The sequence below is a fragment of the Stegodyphus dumicola genome, chromosome 1 (genome assembly GCF_044657685.1).
Source record: "Stegodyphus dumicola isolate Sdum_Otavi_A_Nest chromosome 1, ASM4465768v1".
NCBI lineage: Eukaryota > Metazoa > Arthropoda > Arachnida > Araneae > Eresidae > Stegodyphus > Stegodyphus dumicola.
Genome location: NC_140768.1, coordinates 31,728,193 through 31,750,297, shown reverse-complemented (window position 1 = coordinate 31,750,297; position 22,105 = coordinate 31,728,193). Strand labels below are relative to the sequence as shown.

The following is a 22,105-nucleotide window of genomic DNA, read 5'->3' as shown; positions in this document are numbered from 1 at the left end:
ATGCCTGCTTCCAAAAAATACTGAATGTCTCTTCAGTGACACCCGAACTAAAAGGGTGATGGATGATGATTCTCCACACCCAGGGTTTGGCGACTGGATACCCTAAAAACCCCAGTCGCCCATTAAAAGTAAGGGTATATAAGGTATTTCTCCCACCTTCTTGGTATGCCTTTGTGGTGTGGTAGTCTGCACGCTCGGCGCGTTTTGCGAAGGTCCGTGGTTCGATTCCCGGAGAAGGCGTTTTTGATTTTTCAAGTCTCTTATTTTCAAAAAGTCCTAATGTATCTACAACATTAACTTGGCGTTGATATTATATAAATATCTACTCAAATTTAAGGTTGTTTTTGTCCTGTGCCTAACTTGAAAACAGCTGAATTATTATCAATCACTGTCCTTCCTCAGGAGAATGGATTTCGCGGCATATTAAATATTTAATAAGTTAAAAATATTTTGATCCTAATTGGTTCAAATTTATCAGTCATTTACGAACACAGTTAATAACTTAATTAATTTCCATATTCATTTGCATCTTATGCTCTTAAAGAAAGCGTTTCCTGGTTATTGTAAACGATGCTATCCCATTAAGTAAATAAATATATGTATATATCTTGAACATATTCTTACGTTCATAAATTTGATTTTATACTGCATTCCGAAAGAATCTTTTACAAAAATACTGTTGAAAAGTCAAAAATATTTTTAAATATTTTTAAGAAACGTCAAAAATATTTTTAACAAACGGGTTGTATCCTTCCTAAATAGAAATCTAATTCTCCAGCTTTTTAGTTTCTGTAAAGCTAGGTTTTTTAGCAATCATCCCACGTTGTTAAACTACGGTTTCCGACTTCCAGGTCTGTTGTACACTTTATTTTTAGCTTTCGGTATTTTTCCTATACTTTCAGGTTGTGTCACGTACTTCTTTTTTCCCATTTCTTCTTTTTTGCTCTTACAATGCCCGAGCAAGATACTGGATAGGATAAAGTACGTTTTCGTGTTGCCATCGCTCAATCAATAAATGTTTTTATTTTGACCGATTAAGCCAAGCTTCTTTTTTCTGCTTTGTCTTATCCCAGCTCCTGTAGGAATAGCATTGTTGCAAGAAGCTTATAGTAAAGAAAGTACGAAGACATATAATCTACAGCCCAGACACCATGCTTTATTTGCAAGAGACTAAAGTATCTTTTTAAAAAAAAAATTGACGTGATTTTCTGGACGTATTTTTCAGAAAATCCCAGTCACAGCTTTAGTACTTATTACATATTTATTCTTCGCTGAGGGTAAAATTTGCATGTTATAACTGTAGAGTCTATCAAAGGCAAGTTCATAAACCTCAGTTTCTGTGTGGATTACATGTTTCCTTGAGGAGAAAGTTAGTTATTTTTATCGATATTTTAATTTGAAACAGCCGACTAAGAAAGAACAAAACTTTTAAATAAGTTTTTTAGGTTTTTTTACAGAAAGAAATTTAATTGTGAAAACAAATTGCAGCTTTAAAAACGCACTCTATCGCAATTAAAATTTTAATAGTAACTGGAAATGAAGTTGCCATTAAAATGAATCCCAAAATTAAAATACCGAAAGCTGTAGTTTCCTACATCAGTAATGTAACCAAAGCCAGTTCCAATAAAATAGTCCTTTCACAGCTATTTATATCCCGCTGCGCACAAATGCTATGTACAGTGGTATTGTGTAACCATATACGATGAATGAGTGTAATCAATGAGGGAAGTCCTTTTTTCAGTGTTAAATATTTAGGAAAATAAAATTGTTACAACTGTATGATAGGAAACAACAAAATATGAAAATGTTACACAAAAGTTAGCTTCTTGAAATTCTTACTCTTAATATTTTTTCAAAATAATAGCTAGGTTTAAAATCAATTTACAGAGTGGGTATTATCTAATTCCAGCATTATACTTTAACGAATCAATATTTTCAGCCAAGAAAATCTACTAAGATTTAATTAAAGAAATTGGAGCATCTCTGAAGATCTCAGTATTGCCTTTGCACCACAGAATTTCATCTTAATATATTAATATTAACTTAACACCTATTAGCGTCTTAACATAACATATAAAGCAGATCATAGGCTTCTTATTAATAGGTAAGAATGAATATATTATTTAAGAGAAAACTAAAAAAATTTAAATCATTATGCTGTAAGATTAAAGGCATTCTATCATTCACGTGGTTCCTCAAACGGTAAAAGTAGTGGGAATCATTTTGTCCATTTAAAATCGAACTCTGAACATTTCTGATTTAATGTTTGACTTAATTTCCCACGGCCTGTGGAGTGAATATTTATCCTGTATTTTGGATGTGCAATCGAACTAAGGAATAAGTTTGAACTGTACCAATATTTTGTAAAGCTCTGCTTAATTTACCAGTCCTTGGCTACTAGAGAGGCTGTTCGCACATTTTTTAGATGATTTTGTTAACACATTGATTGCGGCAAATAAAGTAATTGCAAATGCATTATGTTTTTAAAAGTCAAAATTATCGTCTTTGGCTTGAAAGTTTTGTTTTTATTCAAAATGGCGAATTTAACAAAGCAGTGGTTCGAAGGCTATATTTACGCTCTTTCCGAAGACAAATATGCATACTCCGTTATCCAAAAACGACGTGAGAGTCACGGTTGTGTGATATATAAAGCGTCCATCGGTAATATTATCAACAGGAAAAAAAAAAAAAAAAACGTCAAATTGGAGCCTGAAGTGGGACAAAAATTCCAAACAAGTATCCAAGGAAAGAACAGACGTCTTCGACTATTGCAAAGGTACGTTGTTTAATGTTAAAAGAAAATCCTCCTAGTCAAAGGACAGTTGCAAGATCATTAAAATGCTCGGTGTCCATTGTAAAAAAAAATGATAAACGTTGACGTAAATCTTAAGAAAGCGAAAAAACGAAAAATGCATAGACTTCTTCCAAAGCATATCGCTCAACGCAGGACACGCTGCAGAATTCTATATGAGAAACACTTATCCAAATAAAAATGGAAAACAATTTTCACAATATATGAAGTATGGATGTATTTAAATGATTGTAACAAAAAAAGAGCCATTTATTATCATAAAAGGGGAGAAAAAAATTTAAGTGCACGGTTCAAAGGATCGAAAGAAGGTTTTTCTTAGGGAATCATGATTGTTGCTGGTTTTTCTTATAATGGTAACTTAAAAATAACGAGAGTGCAAAAAAATGTCAAGATTAACTCCAAATACTATCAGGAACATATTTTATCGCCAATTTTTCTGAATGAAATACCATCGCTTTACCCACAGTGCCATCTATCTGTGAGACTCCATCAGGACAAAGCTAGCAGTCACACATCAAAATCCACTGTAAATTTCCTAAAACAAATGGAACAAAAACTGGTATCAAGGCCATACTCTTCACTGATATTCCTACTAAATTTCTCGATGTGTCACCTATGGATTTTTAAAAACTGCATTATCCAAACCTTGTCCCAAAACCCTAACAGGACTCTAGAAAGCTGTTCGGGAGGAATGGGATAGAATACCTCTTCTTCCACTTCAAAAGGCATTATTATCCTAGAAATTGCGGTGTCGAAAGACAGTTCAGAATAAGAGATGTCAAATAGAACATTTAAAACACAAAAATTGTATGTTATTTAGTTTGGTGAATACAATATACCTTGTTTAAAAAATGTATGAACAGCCTCTGTAGAACTCTTAGGAAAGTGTCTAGCGACTATTCGCTGGTCTTCCTATAATTATAAAAGCCCAAAGAAGGATAGAAATATCCTTTTATTAACTCAAAGAAACACGCACAGACGGCCCCTTCTCAGGCTTTAAAGAAAGCCACCACTTGGGCTTTAACTTATGATGAAAATAAGAAACTAAACTCTAGCCGAAGCTGTACAAAGACAACTAACCGAGTTGGTCCGTAATTAAACCTCAATCGCGAATACTAACAAGCATGTTAGACTTCGGCCGTACGGAGTAAGATAAGCTTAAAGCAAAAACGTGGCTCGACGGTAGAACACGCTCTACTGAGAACGTCTGAGCTTTTCTCCGGAAGTGACTGAACTTCCCATTAAATACTGGTTTTACTTCATTTACATAAAAACGCGATACTGAAATCTCATTCTGGCAGGGGCTTGTAGGTGGAAAAGAAGAATTTAAAGGAAGGGTTTCAAAATTAAAAATAACAATTAGAAAATTTAAAAGTACCTAAAATTTTACATCAAAGTTTGAAATAAGTTTAGTTTTTCGTGTGTATATCAGATATTAAATTTACATTTAAAGCAGAGATTCAGGTTCTTTGTCGCTGCATAAAAAGCACCTTTAAGTAAAACTAGTTGAAGATGTTATATAATGTTTCAGGTGTTCATGTAATCATTAGACAATTGAGTGGGCTTATTTAATTTTATTTACAATTATTCATTTCGAATCGGTTAAATTTGGAGAATTTTATTAATATTACTCTTCCCAGTTTGCAAGAAGCGAAAATGTCATTGCTTAAAGAAATATTTTGTTGCATTTTCAAAAATCTTCTGACTAAATCACATTTTGTGTACAAATGTAATTATTCAAAATACCAGATTTTTTTTGTCTTTTTTCTGCATGTGGGTGTAGTGTAAGAAAAGGTAGCTTCATACATTCAACCGAACCAAAAATGGATGTATTTTTTCCGATCGAAAGCATTCGGGTTACTTAGTATATGACACACGATATTGGAACAAAACAATTCTTATAAAACCAGAAGAAAACTTCAAATAAAACTGAAAGCTTAGGGTACTAAAAAGCAAAATGCCTTTCCCATACCTGACTGTATACTCCCAAAGCAGATGGTGCACTAAAATACAGTAGAAAGTAGAAGCGTCAACCATGATAACTGAATTTTCCATGCCTTAGGGAAAATTCTATTTCCTTTGCAGTTTTTAGTTGCAATTTTATCGTTTTTGGTACAGGGCGCTTTGCTCTAAATGCTAGAAAAGTTAGATATTGTGACCTTATCCTATTCGTGCATGCATAAGTTCTTTTTATATTTTTATCTTTCGTCTTCGCTGCTACTGACTTCCTTATTTTTCTATTTTTCATCGATTTTTATAACGGAAGTTACGACTTGAAGGTATCTGAAGCCATAATTTTATATCATTTCCTCAACTTTATGCATATGTGAAAATGTAGGCATATTTTGAACGCTCTTGCATCTGAAATCTTTGAGATTGTTGGTGAATGAAACGCCAGACTTTTGTGTTCTTAGGTTCTTAAATCTTAAAGTTTTTATACATAAAATGCCAGTGTTGATTTGGTATGATTCCCTACAACTTCTTTTAACTATTCTGTTACTCAACTATTTTATAGATCTGTAAAATTATTGTATTGTTCCAATATACTTGCTATTGGGGCCAGAACATGGATGATTTGGAGGAGATACTCAACTCAGACTAAACCCTAGAATGGAGTTTCTTAGCTCAGCAAGAAAGAGACTAAGATTCTGGGTAATACAGAGGCTGTTCACACATTTTTTAGAGGATGTATATTGTATTCATAAAACTAAATTACAAAAATTTGTTGTGTTTTAAATGTTCTGTTTGACATTCCTTATTCTGAACTATCTTTCGACACCGCAATTTCCAGGAAAATAATGCCTTTTGAAGTGGTAGAAGAGGTATTCCATCCCATTCCTCCCGAACAGCTTTCCAGAGTCCTGTTAGGGTTTCGGGACAACGTTTGGATAATTCAGATTTTAAAAGTCCGAAAGCACAAAATTCCATAGGTGACACATCGGGAGATTTAGTAGGGATATCAGTGAAGCGTATGGCCTTGATACCAGTTTTTTGTTCCATTTCGTTTAGGAAATTTACAGTGGGTTTTGATGTGCGACTTCTAGCTTTGACGTGTTGGAGTCTAACAGATTGATGGCACTGTGAGTAATGCGATGGTATTTCATTCAGAAAAATTGGCGATAAAATATGTACCTGATAGTATTTGGAGTTAATCTTGACATTTTTTTGAACTCTCTTTATTTTTAACTTGCCATTATAAGAAAAACCAGCAACAATCATGAATCCATTAGAAAAACTTTCTTTCGATTTTTTGAACCATGTACTTAAATTTTTTTCTCCCCTTTTATGATAATAAATGGCTCTTGTTTTTGTTACAGTCATTTAAATACACCCATTCTTCATCTATTGTGACAACTGTTTTCTATTTTTCTTTGGATAAGTGTTTGTCATATAGAATTCTGCAGTGTGTCCTGCGTTGAGCGATATGCTTTGGAAGAAGACGATGCACATTGTGTTTTTTCGTTCTCTTAAGATTTAAATCAACGTTTACCATTTGGTTTACAGTGGATACCGAGCATTTTAATGCATTTGCAACTGATCTTTGACTAGGGGGATTTTCTTTTAACATTAAACAACGTACCTTTGCAATAGTCGAAGATGTCCGTTTTTTCCTTGGATACTTGTTTGGAATTTTTGTCCCACTTGGGGCTCCAATTTGAGGTTTGTTTCCTTTCTTGTTGATGATATTACCTATCGACGCTTTAGATATAACAAAACTATGACTCTCACATCGTTTTTGGATAACAGAGTATGCATATTTCTCTTCGGAAAGAGCGTCAATGTAGCCTTCGAACCACTGCTTTGTTAAATTCGCCATTTTGAATAAAAACAAAACTTTCATGCCACAGACGATAATTTTGACTTTTAAAAACATAGTACAATTGCAATTTCTTCTTTTGCAGCAAACGAGTTTTTATTAACTCTTACCAAAATCGTTCAAAAAATGTGCGAACAGCCTCTGTACATGATACCATTTCTATTAATGACCGCCATTTTAGCAAAGTTAATTCTTTCTCAGAAGTGAGGCGTTCATTTTGACGTACGTTTTATATAAATAGTGGTACCTGAGCATACGAATTAGTTCATTAGCCGATCTAGATCAATCCAACCTAGCCAATCATAGATTAATTATTCCAATTGAAATATATTTCAGCTTCCCAATTAACCAACATAAATATTTATTATGTGTTTTTATGCTTTTAAATAAGAACAAATGCACTACGTTGTATAAAAAACATATTAAAATATAAAGAAATGCATCTTAATAAATAATGTTCTTATAAATTTTAATTACTGTACTTGTACGTACCTACATCATCTCCTTCGTAATTTCGTTTTGGTTTTTGTTACCTTTTTCTCCACTGTTTCATCACTTCCACCTAAAATGCGTTTCAATAGAAACCTGTGAAGGAAAATTTGTTTCATCCTTTCTTTAAAAATGTTTCTGAAATATGCTAAACCAGTTCTATTTGAGAGCGCCCTTGCGAAACTTGTTTCAATATAAGCCCAAAGGGACAATTTGTCCAGAAGGGGAAGAGGGGTGGGAGACTCTCAATCCCCCCCCCCCACACCGGGGTGATCTTTAAAATTCGGGGTGGAACTGAACGAAGTAGTACTGTCACTACTCTGGTTCTCAAGACTACTGCAAGCGACAGGCGCAGTCTTGCACTCCTTGCTACAAAGAATTTCGTGGGCTTGTCCTGATGTGTCTGTCAGATAAGTGAGATAATTCACAACTTTCTCTAAAACCGTTTTGAAAAACAGAGCTGATTATATGCATTTTATGAGGCTGACATTAATTAAAATCCACTGCTATCTCATAAATTAAAATTCACTGCTAAATAATTATGTTAATTTCTGTGCAATTATTTATTGTAAAAATTGTTTTCCCAAAGGCAACCTTTGGTATAAACTTTAGCGTCATTTTAACGTTTAAAAATCTGTAAACGACTTGCGTTACAAAATGCAAAATGTTTTGTATCTTTCTTTTTTTCCTACCATTTCACTGTTTTGTCAGAAATGATTCATTGAACTCGCAACTTAAATTATAGAATAATCTATGGGTTAAAAATGGCAAATAATTAGATGACATATATTTAGACTGAAACATAAAATATTATATCTCTCTTTTGTAGTTAGAATGCAAGCTGTAATTATTTCTAACTCTCGAACTGCACAAATTCCCTCTTCATACAATACATCATTATTCTGATTGTTTCTTCACTATACCACATTCAGAGAATTTAAATACGAGTTCATTCGTATTTAAATCGTAATCAGCATATGAATAAGATTTGCCTAATCAGCATGTGATTTTTGCACGAAACTTATATTGTCTTCTCAGCATGATAATTGCAATATTTATCGTCAAAAGCATTTTCAGAATTCTCTGAATTCTATAATAGCACCTTACGAATTCCTGAATTCCTGTTGGCAAACCTTTCTGCATGAGCTACTGCTAAACTGTGAGCAAATGTTAGTTACTACAAATTGTAACTACCATGTGAGGTTTATCTATTTATTGTAACTAATAGTTAATGTTTAAGCTGAAAGACTTTCCTATCACTCTCCTTTCACCCACGCTTTTCATCCCAGAACGTAAATGAGATACCGAATGTTTATTCAGATTAAGGTAGAAAGCAGTGCTATTTAAGCAAGAGTTCCGAAAGTTAGTTTTAGAGCGTGTCCTCCTATTCCAGGCCACGTTATGCTATGATTATTAGCGATTTGAATAAACTGTGTTTCTGGTGTTTAGCTTTGTCACTCCATTTTACTACAACCAGAGGCTTTCCTGGGCGTTAAAGTATTCTGTGAGCCGTTAGGTTAATCTACCACACCTTGAAATTATTATTTGTTACTTATTTCTGTTAAGGCAGAAATGCTTGGCTTATGTAAACCCATGTTGGGTCACATGCTACGTTGTGTTCGAATAAAAGGGTCTTATACACCGTTCTTCTGATTTCTGTTTTGCTTCACAAAGTTAGAAGATAATTCTTCAATAGTCCTTTTAAAGTCTACTGTTTATGTTCCCAAAGAGACATAAACCTTCACAACCAAACAAATGAAGATTTTCGTTTGTTTGTATTATTGGATTTTGGCAAAGCCTTCGAAAGATTGACATAATGGGGCGGGGGAGGATGACTTCTTAGGAAGTCACATTTTCTGAAGGGAAACGGCTGGTATTAACGTTACCTATGCGGAAATCTGTAGAATTTCTCATCCTTTCTCTGAGAATCAAACGAGTCGTATTACTAGTGTTCAGCTATTGCACCCACACGACTACTAGTAGTGTTGGAAGTGAATAAAATTCATCTATTAATAAATTGTGAAAATTAAGATTCCGAATGCTTTAGTTGATGAGACTGTATTTTTACCTTTATTATTTAAATTTTCTATTTGAGATCTCATCATCTGGAGTTAACATTAACTGAAATATTTTGTAAAATCGCAAAATAACTCTTTTATTTCGAGTATCATTATGTTTTACATTTTAATTGGTACCCACATTATTTTAAAAAGCTAATTTTCTTATCATTACTTATGGTAGGAGCCACAAAATAGATATAAATTGCTTCAGAACAATAACACACACTTTCGATTTTGTTTAATGCAGCTGCAGTTCGAAAATTTGATTTGCCAGTCGTTTATCCAAGTTCTGCCAAATGTAAAAATAATAGTTAGTTCAAAAGTTATAAAAACTGAGAGTAAAATTTGGCATCAAAGTTGAATGAAGGATCTTTTCAGCTACCTATGGTATATAAAAATTGCCTAGTAGAACTGATTTCAACTGATTTGTAGAGAACGTTTAAACAGCAGCCATATCAAAGAGTTGGCGCTACCAATTTTCCCTCTTTCGTCTAGCAAGGGAGAGAATTTGAACCTCAAGACTTCTCAGTCATAGATAAAGCATAGAACTCAACCCGCTCCTGTCCAATATACTGCAATATCTCCCGATTTTCCTGCGAAATAGCTGCGTGTTACTAATCCTGGGATTACTATTTCATTAATATACCTAATTACTTATTTAACAACTACGGAGCCATTTATTGAACAGAGTTCTATCCCTTTGGATTCCCGTCGAAGATGTATTCAAAAGAATCTTATGTTAGCTTACAACACAGACATTTCAATTAGATCGAAGGGTAAAATATGTCAGTATATCAGTAATGACCGGAATGAGTTCAATCGCACGCCACGTAGAGAGGTTGTGGCTAATTTCAGACTGGATTCAGGCTTTGTTCCAGGCTTAGCCGAACATCTCAGCAGAAAAGGCATACTAACTGATAGCCAATGCCCTATTTGTAAACGAGAAACTATGAAGAAGAAGCACTTGCTCGCCTGTTCAGACCTAGAGCCTAAGTTACAATATAGTACTGATGTTCACCAGCTGTTTCGGTTGGCCAGGGATCTTATGACTTTTGTACACGGTTCTTTTGCTTCTAATCACTGAAGACTGTTTTAAATTTTAATTGGGAAGATTTTTTACCTTAACATGCTGGTGTTATAATGACTTGAATTTTAGTGTTGTAATATTTAAGAGTTTTTAATATTTTCGTGACGTAATTTTGAATTAAATGTTTTGGTATCGACTAGTGGCCTGATGTAAATGGATTGATTTCTAAATAAAGTCATAAAAAAAAAAAAAAAAAAAAAAAAAAAAAAACCCACCTTTGGAAATTAATACAAGCTAATTAAAGTAGTGGATATAAAACAGGTATATATATCTTTATCCTTATATTTACAACGCATATTTACAGAATGATGTCCCTACAGTTTGTCTACTATGGTTAAAAGCCATAAGTTCTTTAATATATTAAAATTACACAATTTTCATTAGCCCCATTATCTCTGTTATCCAATAAAAAAACTAGCTTAAAGTATATGCTTTTGTAAATTTACAGCACATATTTTGTTAAAAACACAAGGTTTACATGTATGAAATTATACACTGATACATCAACAAATTAGTTAGGCATTCACATCATTCTTTGCTGTCTAACACCAAGTAATGTTTTATCAGCTCTCCGTTGTTATCAGATAAGAATAATAAAAAATTTGACTGATATAAACAATATGATTTTTTGTGATTTGTTTTTCTTTCTAAAGTATTAAAGAAACTTACGTATTTTTTTCAGAATATTAGCATTAAAAGACAGTGTATGATATACCGTTTAATCATTTCATACTTTATGATTTCGAACATGAACACTTAAATCGATGCTGGATACCCTGCTGTGCATCTAGCCTTTAGAATTCAATTATCTTCCATGCTAGAACTTTCAAAAATGATTAAACCTCCCTTTTTATGCAATCATTTTCTTAGAAGGAACATTTAGTAATCGTTATCGGAGTCGTTCTAAATTGCCCCTTTGATTCAAAATTCTCAAATCGATTTTTGTAATAATGCACAAACAAATGAATTTGTAAAATAAAAGAGATGACACATTATCCAGCTGCACCAATGTAGCACATAATACCAACAAATATAAATCAGCCAGAGAAAAAGACAAAATCAATAACGTAAAAAGCAATATTGTTTTTTTTTTCTTATTAAAGAATGTTATTGATGTATATTATCCCGCTAATGCAATGAGATTAGCATTTTATGAGTTTTTATGAGATGTCGAATATTGATGCAGCGGAATCGATTGAAAAGAAAAAAAAAAAAAAAAAAAAAAAAAAACAGGATGAACGATCAGCGAGAAGGAAAATCTCTTCGAAATCTCGATTTCAGTTTTAATCTCTTTTCAGAAAGCTTCTTAGTAACTGGTTTTATACAGTCTGAAAAAATACTAGATACTTGGAATTTTTTAATTCGCAAAGGCTTAACATTATTATCTGTGAATTATTTTTTCTGTTCCGAATCTTTTCTACGTGTTCCTAATCTTAAATTCAAATATGCCAAAGAATGGCTTGTGTTAGATTGATAGACATGCATCTAATGAGAATACGTACAGGGTGGTATTAAAAAAAAATCTTCCCCGATATATGGACCCATAGCGGCCTATCCGCTCAACCAATCGAAATGAAATATCAGATAGTGTTATTTGAAGGTATGCTTTCGAGACTGTAATGATTTAAAATAACACAGTTCTCACAGTTACGATGACAGTGAAAAAATCTCGAAATTTTCGGAGTCAACCTTAACTTTTCTTGCGCAAAGTCTACAGCGCACTGAAAAACCATAAATGGCATGCTGCTCAACCAGGGTAGTGGTTAGGCACTCTGAGTGCCTTCCCGATGGTTCTGGGTTCGAATCCCAATTAAGACACGGATGTTTGCAAATGTACACTGCGGAATAAAATGGGGGGCATTTCTATATCTCCCGTTCTACTGGGCCAATTGATAAAATTCAACTTCCTTTTTTCATGTCTCGAAAGCACAATTTAGGATATGTATTAGATTTATATATAGCATCATTCTAATATAGGTATTTTGACACAAAATGGGACCTTTTCTGAAATAACATACCAATGTTTTTCCATATTTGCACTGTACGACTCAAATTACGCCAAACTACCAAGTTTTGTGAAAGTCGCACGAGTAGTTTTTAAAAAATTAGCTCTTCAATGTTAATTGAGTTTGGTATGTGTTTATTAATCTATCTTCTTTTTATTAAACTTATTTGATTCTTCCTTCCACATTTCAAACTTTAGGTTTATTCCAAAAAAAAAAATTCACCCATTTTTTATGATTAATTTTTATAACGTTTATATTTTAAATTTTTTTTTTCTTTAAGTTTTGTATTATATCTATAAAATTTTTTCCATCATCTTAAAGTAAATGTATTTCTGCGTCATTTTCTCTCGACCCGTACTTCTTCAAGGAGCTAATTTCCACAGGTCTAGTGACATGCTCCATTACCTGGAGCGATATGTATCGCTGTTAGAGAATGAAATTCTGCAAGCACGTCAGGGCCTTGCACGCACAGACTTTATGCAAGACGGAGCTCTTCCACACATTGCACGATGTGTTGCGAATGTTCTTAAATGTATTTTATAGAAGAACGTGTCATTAGCCGGCACTTTCGTAATGTCTGGCCTCTCAGATTCCCAGACTACTATATATACGATTTTTGACTTTGAGGACATTTCAAACATCAAGTCGTGAAAATCTAAAAATTTTACTTAATCTTAACGCCGACATTTCACGCCACGTGCTGAAAATTTCCCAGCACACACTTCGGTCAACTGTGGAACAGACCATCTTGAGATTGCACATGATAGTTGAAAGTAATGGCCATCAGGTTGAGCATGATGGCCGTTATTTGTAATAAATTGTATAATATTTTAAACTATTGTAAAGATGCTGCTAAATGTAAAATTCATTAATATAATGACCTCTGATGACGCTATTTGTAGCTAATTTTATTTTCGCTGAAAGAAATTCTCCTCCCATAATATCCATCACAAAATTTCACAATTTTATCATCACTGGTTTCGCTTATAGGCATCATTTGAAGTAAAGTTCTTTAGTTATAGATACCCTGTATAATCACTCATAAGCGAAGAGAGTTCCTGTTCCTTCAGCAATCACAGTTCAGTAAGCGAGACGTTTCCTTTAAATTTGGAAGAAAAAGTTAGGAAAAAAAAAGATTTATAAATCAAATAAAGCTGCAGTCGAGCATGAGTATAACATTTGCAACCAAAAATACTTAAAGAAGCATTATTTCAAGTAGTAACTGGAACATTTTATACAAGTGATTTACGAAAGTTCAATTTGAGCGATATTTGTGTGACAAAATGCGTCTTAAACACTATGGTTGTTTTCGCCACACAGATTGAATATCTGATGATCAATATTTTATACTACACTGAGAGTTGCATAGATCCTTCAAATCAATCAAGTTTTGTGCAGAAGGTAACACGTAAACTTTAGATTCCTCCCAGGGAAAAAGGCTGTGGACTTATAGTTCAGTGACTCCACAGACTCTGTAAAATACATTTGACCAATTCATCTTCGCGAAAGGTAGATATTCTAAAGGGACATAGTATTTTCCTGATGGATAGGTGACCCTTGAAAAAAGATCTGTCAAAATTTGCCCTGCGTCTGCTTTTGACGCTTGTACCATTTTTAGCAACAGCTATTTTTCTAATATTTCACGGTACAAAACCTTGGTCACCCAGTTTGTTTTAAACAAGTAAAAAGTGTATATTCAAGGAATCTTCTGAGAATTGCTGTGATGCATTAATTTTCAAGCATCACAACAGGCTGATCTATTGATTTCGACTTATCAGCAATGATCAAAGTGTTTATTTCCAATCTTGTTCAATAGAAATCAGCGCTTGGAATTTGAATTTAGCTTTCTATATTGCATATAAGTCGAGATTATTCCACGTTCCATTTAGTGGACCAAAGGAATCACATGATCTTAATAATCAAATCGACACCATCATATATTTTACAAATCAGTAAAATATAAAATGCGAATACAATGACAATGTTAGTTTTATTTCTGTAGCTTCTTATTTTGCGCAGAACAATTTTTTAGTCGCTTTCCGCCATTTAAACTGCTTTATGGTGCTTATTGTTTGGTATAGCTTTACCTGGCCGTTATCAATATCTATTTTTGTTTGCCTATGTTTCTTAAATTTTAATTCACACGTAAGACTTCGCAGAAACGCAGAGAAAATAATCGCCGCTCACAAATCTGAAATATGTGTCGATCATGGAACGTCCCTTTTGTTTTAAAGCAAGGTTAGTAATTCATTGCTGAAACAAAATCATGAATTCTCTGTATTTCGCGATTTTGTCCCATCTTTCTAAAAATCAAAGAATTTTGAGGTCTGCAATAATACCAATATACTTTATAAGGTATATTTTCTCTTGTTCCAGCATGTTTTCGTGGTGTAGCATTGGTATTTTTTTATGCTTGGAGACGTGAAGAATGTGCAATGCGATCGCCGAATCTGGCCCTTTGGAAACACGCGCCGAGTGTGCCAACCGTTACAGCATGAAGGCATGCTGGAAGGAGTGTGAAAATAGCTTACATACTGAACCTTTTAAAGGACGACTGAGTAATAGGGGATCCAATCGCCAAATCCTCGTGGTGAAGAAGCATCATCCACCGCCTTTTAGTTCGGGCGTCACTGTGGAGTCATTAGGATTTTTTGAAGTAGAAAACTCGAAAAATGAGCAATGCTCTTTTACGGACTCGAATTTGGACCTCTTGAATACGCGCCGAGTGTGCTGACCGATACACCACGAAGATATGGTGGAAGGAGTGAGAAAATACTTTAAGTATGAAGCAGTTAATTTTGAATTAGAGGAGAGTTAAAGGACTTTTCTCATTTTAGTCAACAGTTTATTTCTGAATAAAGTATGAGACCTGACAGTAGCTAAGCAACGGTAATATTTTTCGTTTATTTTATGTAAAACTCACTGCTAACTATGGGAATCATTTAAATTGCGCTATTAATAACAATGTGAGAACGAGTATGTCTGTTGATAGCATTATAAGAAACTTGCACGCGAAATATCTTCGTTTAAAACACACAGATTTTTAAATGGCCAAAAAATCTATATTCAAACATTTTTTTTTTTTTTTTTTTTTTTTTTTTAATACTGCGCCAAACTTAGTTTTGGAACCCTCTGAACGAAAAGGTAAAAAAAAAAAAAAAAAAGAAAAAGATATATAGTAGCTCATACAAATAGTATCAAGAAGGAAAGGAAAGTTCCAAGATATAAGAAGTTAGAAGAGAGAAAAGTTACAGCTAATACTTAGAAGTTTTCTGTCAAATGATGGTGACAATCCCATCCATTTCCCATGCTTTTGACTTTTCCCTATTCTCTTTTGCGTTCTCTTATTTTTTTTCCCGGGCTTTATCCCATTTTCTTGTCTTAAATCATGCATTTTTTTCGCTCGTTTTGAGCGTTCTTTCTATTTTTTTTTTTTTTTTTTTTTTTTTTTTTTTTACTTACTTTGATAGGACAAATCGGTCACGGCAAATGGTTTTCGGGAAACGAAATGCTATTTTCTATTTATCGGCCTGTTACTTTTTACTTCAGGAACATCTGATCTCACATGTAATATTTTCTGATTCACTTTTATATAATGCAAATGCTTGAACTGCCTTTGTTTACTTTCTGCTCTAAAATTACTGTTCAGTAGATAAGCATTGTGTTAGTTATATATAATTTAACGTCCCACTGTATACATAAAATGAAAATTTTATAAATTATAGACTAGGATCTCAAACGAAGTATTCGTAAAATTAAATTTATGGTAAAATGCGAATTTAAGCTCCTACTACTATGCCTTTTAACACTATTTGTAAATTGTTGAGTGAAAACACGTTATCAGCAGTCTGTCAAGGGACAAATATACAAAAGCGTACCTAATTATGCAAAAATAAAATGGTTTTATAAAAAAAAAAAAATCGCGTAATATGTAACAATTAGTAAATTTTATTGTTTATATTTTATCACTTCCGACAAAAAGAATTCCTTCAAAGTTGTAAAGTACATTTACCTTCATAAGGATTGTCTTCAAGGTGTAACTGGAAGCTAGTCCGGCTAGTTTTAGGGAGATCCGGGAGTTCGAATTTCAGCAAAAACATTGCTGATTTTTCTTGTTTCTTGCTCCGAGGAAACATGCTCTGTGTCTTCGATGCGAAATCTTAAAATTTGACCAAACAATTCATAAGAAATTACATTAAAGTAATAATGGTGATATATATTTATTTAAAGATATGCTAATCAACTAAACATGTTCACTTCCAGCAGAAATTCATGAAGGTCTGCTTTGAATTTCTAAATTACATTTCATCAGTTTTTCCTCGAAAATGCGCATTGGAAGATCAGCTTGGTATTACGTGATAGTGAATATAAAGAAGATCTTCATTTAGAAATAGATTAAAACTTTATCCACTTCTTAACACGAGAAAATACGTATTTGAGGTAAATTGTTATTGATTTTAAAACAGTGCAGCTGAATTAGAGAATACTGTATTATCTATTTCTTTTCCAATAAAATCAAAGTGTAGAGTCATTAGGTTATTTTTAAAGCGGGAAAGGTAAAAATGAGCAATGTCCTCGCTGGGATTCGAACCTGGATCTCTCGAATGCGCGCCCAGTGTGCTAACCGTTAAAACACGAAGACATGCTGGAAGGAGGGGAAAATACCTTAATACTCCCCCTTTTTATTAAGCGACTGGTGATTAGGGTACACAGTCGACAAACCCTGGCGGTGAAGATTCATCATCCACCACATTTTAGTTCGGGCGCCACTGTCGAATTATTAGTTTAACTGGAAGCATGAGTACATGAAAAATGTGCATTACCCTGGTTGGGTTTCGAAACCGGACCTCTCAAATACGCGCAGATTGTGCTTCTGTTACACAACGAAGGCATGCTGGAATTAGGAAGAAAATACCTTATAACTTTATTGCTAGTCGTAAATTCAAATATCTATTTGTTTAAGCTTTTGAATTGTTGCTTAAATTTTAAGCTAGTGGTTCTAGTAACATTTTCCCAAAATACGGGATATTTTTCATTAAAATATCATGCATTAAAATCTAAATAATAAAAAAGTGCCATAGTGATATGAATGTAAAATTATATTTATTTCTCAAAACCTTTCTTCTACGCATAACCAACTGTTAAAAAACATTTAACAAAAACGGTAAACATTTACTTAATTTTATCTAAAACTGCGAAACTTAGTTCATCTGATTTCCTTTTTGTAAACGCTTTACAATATATTAAACTCTGACAATATATTAAGAGTGTGTTACATATTACTTTATTTCTAATTACTCTTTTTCAAAAATGTTGATTCGTGTTATATGGGAGGCTGTATTATATCAAGACAGTTATTATTATGCAATCATTACTTAAAAGTGGTCATCATGAAGTCCGAGCCCGAAGCACGAATTTTTTGTTAGATTTTCGAAAAAGCATTAGCAAAGATGTAATTTTCGGGTAAAGTTCACAATGAAGGTACTTATGTGTAGCTTTACACAAGGCCCAATGGACTGAATAAATGCCCGGAATCATTGGATTTAAACGTATATATAGCGAGTACGAGTGCCTCAGTTCTTACAGGTACATCCGCTATAGATTTCCCAGGGAAAAAAATGACGGATGCGAAAATAAAAGAAAGAGGAGATAAGGATAATTGCTTTGTTTTTCGAAGCAAATAATGGGAACTTCTAAGTGCAATCTTCTGTGAAAGGTTCACATTTTATTCGTGATGGACTATCTATGATTTCCAAAGGAAAAAAGTGTATAAAGGCTATCTATGATGCCCAAGACAAAATGCTGCTCTAAAAGCTTCCAAAAAGGTACGGGTAATTGTAAATTGTTCATAGGTTAATAATTAAATTCCTTCTTTTCAGTAGTATACTATACCGAGCTATGATATTCTGTATATTTGACTCTGTAAAATAGTATTGTTTTTGGTGGCAATTACTTTTTTTGTTTCTATATTTATATTATTATTTTTTTTTTTGTTTATATATTTTATTAAAAGCACTCACGTAACTAAATAATTGTATCCTTGAATGTCTTTCGTATTTGATCTATTTCTAAATTTGTAACATTTCTAATACGGCTAAATATTTCTTTAATGAGTAATAACTGTAAATCTATTATCATTCAAGAAGGAATTCTTTAACTTTATAAGTATTTTGAAACAATCTACATATATGTAGATATTTACTTAACCCATTAACCGCCAAAACTACAAGGAATGTTTCTTTTCTCATGCAAATAATAACAAATATTAAATTAAGCATTTATAACATATATTTACATTTAAAATTAAAAAAAAAATTTTCTTACCTGTGGAGAAAGCGAGTGTTGCGTTCGCGCAACGTCAGCGGAATAAGACTACGGATGTTTAGTGAGTAGGATTGTACTCGTGTGATGTATTTTTTCAGTGGAGCGCAGGATTACTTTTTAGCTGTGTAACGTTTTATAAATCTACAAATCGTTTTACTTGTAATTAATTTAATATTAAAATATACATTGTATTTCTTTTAAAAATACAGATTATTTCAATTGAAAGATTCAAGCATGAAAAGTAACGGACTTTACGATAAAATGTCTACCATATCCATGCAATGGTTTTTCAATGCTGAATTTACTAGGTCTTCCTGTTGCTGATCTATTTCTGGCTAATTCTACACTCTCAATAGGAGTTTGCAAAAGGAATAATGCATTCTCCAGTCTGAAATCTAAAAGAGACTTTATATTTCCAGTGGTAAAAAGTGGTGATATTTAGTAAGTTTACATACGGTCTCACCTCATATAATTTATCAGTATTGTCAATTTGACTATTGTCAAATGCAAGTTCTGCTTCATATTCCTGTACTGCAAACGTTATATCGATTCTCTTACAACAGGAACAGAAATGTCCTTATCAAAAGACCAATACATTTTTTCTTGAGGTAAAGAATGATATCCTGTAAGCAATAATATTCCAATAAATCTTCTCACATAGGCTTCAGATGCAAAAATTCTGCGCCTTTTTTTTTTTTTTTTTTTCTGAGCGTATATATTTGTCTGTTCAACGAGAAGAGAGTAAATGTCTAAACCAAAAAGAAAATCGAAAATCTTTGCACCAGTTTTACCTTGTATTTTGCCTTTTATAATTTATCTTTTAAATTTTTCTTCATGTTCTTACTGAGACATAACTAACAGTTCCTTTTCTATCCACTTCAAGATTTCAGTCTTCTGCTTTTTAAACTTTTTAGTATGACTATAACTGCTTTTAGAAGAATGAAACTTACTTCTTGCGTGAATTTCAACTTCCCCAGCAGTATCATTCGGTAAAATATCATTATCATTATTTAAAACATTGCCATTCCTTTCTTCTTCGTTACCAGTTTCTGCAATTTCTAGGGGAACAACAACAATAGCAATTTCATTCTGTTCATTATTAACATTATCATCCTCTGTTTCTTCATCAAAAAATCTTTGAAGGGCTTCTTCTAATATTCTAGGCATTTTTTAAACAATCAGAACATGAACCAGAACATCGAAAGTAATGAGTAAAAAGGAGATCGACTACCCGTTTCCTGCTGACGTTGCGTCAGCGCAACACCTGTTTTTCCTTCCTTCCCAACACAAATATAAACATCTTACTGATGTAATGTTCTGATAAACGGTGACCTTGATTAAAAATAGACCACTCATAAAGACGGCGATTCTTTGGTTAAATATTTTCAGCAAAAATACCCGGTCGAAAATTTTGCTTAAAGTATGAGATTAATTATTATAAACAAAATGATTGTTGAAGGCAAATATTTTTTACAGAAATAATCTTCATAATATTCCCTACCCAAAATTATCTGCTGGTATAAAATATCTTAGGTAGTTATATTTATATGTGCATTTATTTTGACCGTTGCGTCAACGCAACACCAGCGGCTAATCGGTTAACCTATTAATGAATAATAACTGTAAATCTATAATTATTCAAGAAGGAATTATTGAACTTTATATTATTGAATTTATTTTTATAAATTGAATTTTTGAATTTATAAAAATAATTTGAACTTTATATTATTTATATTACTGAATTATTGAACAAACTACATACATGAAGATATTTACTTAAGCTTTTACCAAAAATATATGCGAACTGAATGAAAAATCCTTTATTTAGCAGAAAAAAATACTTCTTCCTTTGCTTTTCACAGCTATTTTTATTTTAAAAATATTTCCAAGAATCTCACAATTGTTGGACATTTCTGTGTAGCAGTTTCTATACCTGATGTTTCTGCTTTTCCATAGCAAGAAAAATACTTCAGATATCAAGATTAGTATTACGTAAAAAGAACTGGTAGTTTAGTTGAAGCCAGAGTTGTTAAAATAACTATGTTTCGAAAGAAACTCTATTCCAAACGTTCTCTTTTAAGAATGTAAGGGAAAAGTATGTTTAGATCTTACGTAAGGAAGTTAAAAGGTAACAATCTTTTATGTACTTTATTTAATAAATATTCTTTTTTCATTTGGAAAGCTATATAAAAATCAGGAAATGAACTGCAAATTTGAAACTGCGTTAGTTTATTATAAGATCTGCTTATCACCTATATTTGGGAAGCTTATGAAATGTTGCTTTTTTATATAAAATTATTTTTGACCTTTAAATTCTCTTTCATTTATCTTCAACTGTATGCTTTTCGCTTTATATAACTCAAAATGCTACTTGTCAAAAACATTCAACTTAACATTTTAGGGTTAGCTATACTATTGTCAAAGAGGATTACCTCCAGTTCAGTAACAAAAACTTACAGATAGTTATATAAATAATAATTAAATATATATTTTGTCACAAATCGTAGGAGAAGATTTAAAATAAAGCACATTGCAAACTGAATAATTTATGGGTTGCATGAAACTAAAAGAGCGTGCTTAAATTAGCGAATGAGTTTCAGGTGACTATTTAATCAGCTAGACAAACAGAATTGGTGTAATTACAGCATTAAAATTCCAAAGGTTTGCTTACCAAATTACTAACCATTGGCGGCCAGAAAATAGTGTAGGCACAACCTCATAGCATCAAGACTTCAATGTAATAGGAACGAAAGCATGAGTAGTAGCTAAAATTTTCATTACTTAACATTTATGCTGGCATTAAACTAAATTCACCAGTTAACCATTAATTAATGAAAAATCATCAAAATGATGATTACTCAAAATCTTACTGGTAGAATTAAATGAAACTGACCAATAACAAACAACACATAATAAGGTATAAAAGCACAGAAAAGAAATTGCCTGACTATTATGGTGTCATAGAAATTAGTATATGATCTAGAATGACAAAATCAGATGTGTCAGTTCGCCATTGAAAAACTACCTTCAATATGGAGCATGACATCTCCTAGAAGCAATACAACTCATATAGCGATGTGCGATGGTGTCAATTGTGCCCTCTATCAGTTCCGAAGGAAGTGAGAGACATTGCTCTTCCAAAGCATTTGCAAGTATTGCAAAGGCCAGAAGAGGAGGACTGAGAGCCGCTATATGTCTTCCTAAAACATCCCAAACATTGTTCGATAGGACGCCACTCCGTATGCTGAACTGTTTGCTGCTGAAGATAATCATCCACGATACGAATCCTATGCGGCTTAGCGTTGTCCTTCTGTTACAGGAACTTATCATCTATTGCCCCAGCATAAAGGAACACAAAAACACCAAGGCTGTCATGCCTATAGGCCTGAAGATTCATGGTTCAACGTAGAAGAACAGGAAAGTCTGTGCGTCCACCCAACGAGAGACCATCCTAAGCACAGACACTGCCGACTCCGTATGCATCTCCTTCACGGAGGTTTAATGAATGAT

General features: G+C 33.0%; 1 protein-coding gene across 1 annotated transcript in view; it reads left to right on the top strand.

Moving 5' to 3' along the window:
• Positions 1-22,105, top strand: part of LOC118192559 (neural cell adhesion molecule 2-like) — a 585,775-nt gene that overhangs the window by 242,645 nt on the left and 321,025 nt on the right. The gene's annotated exons all lie outside the window — the stretch shown is intronic.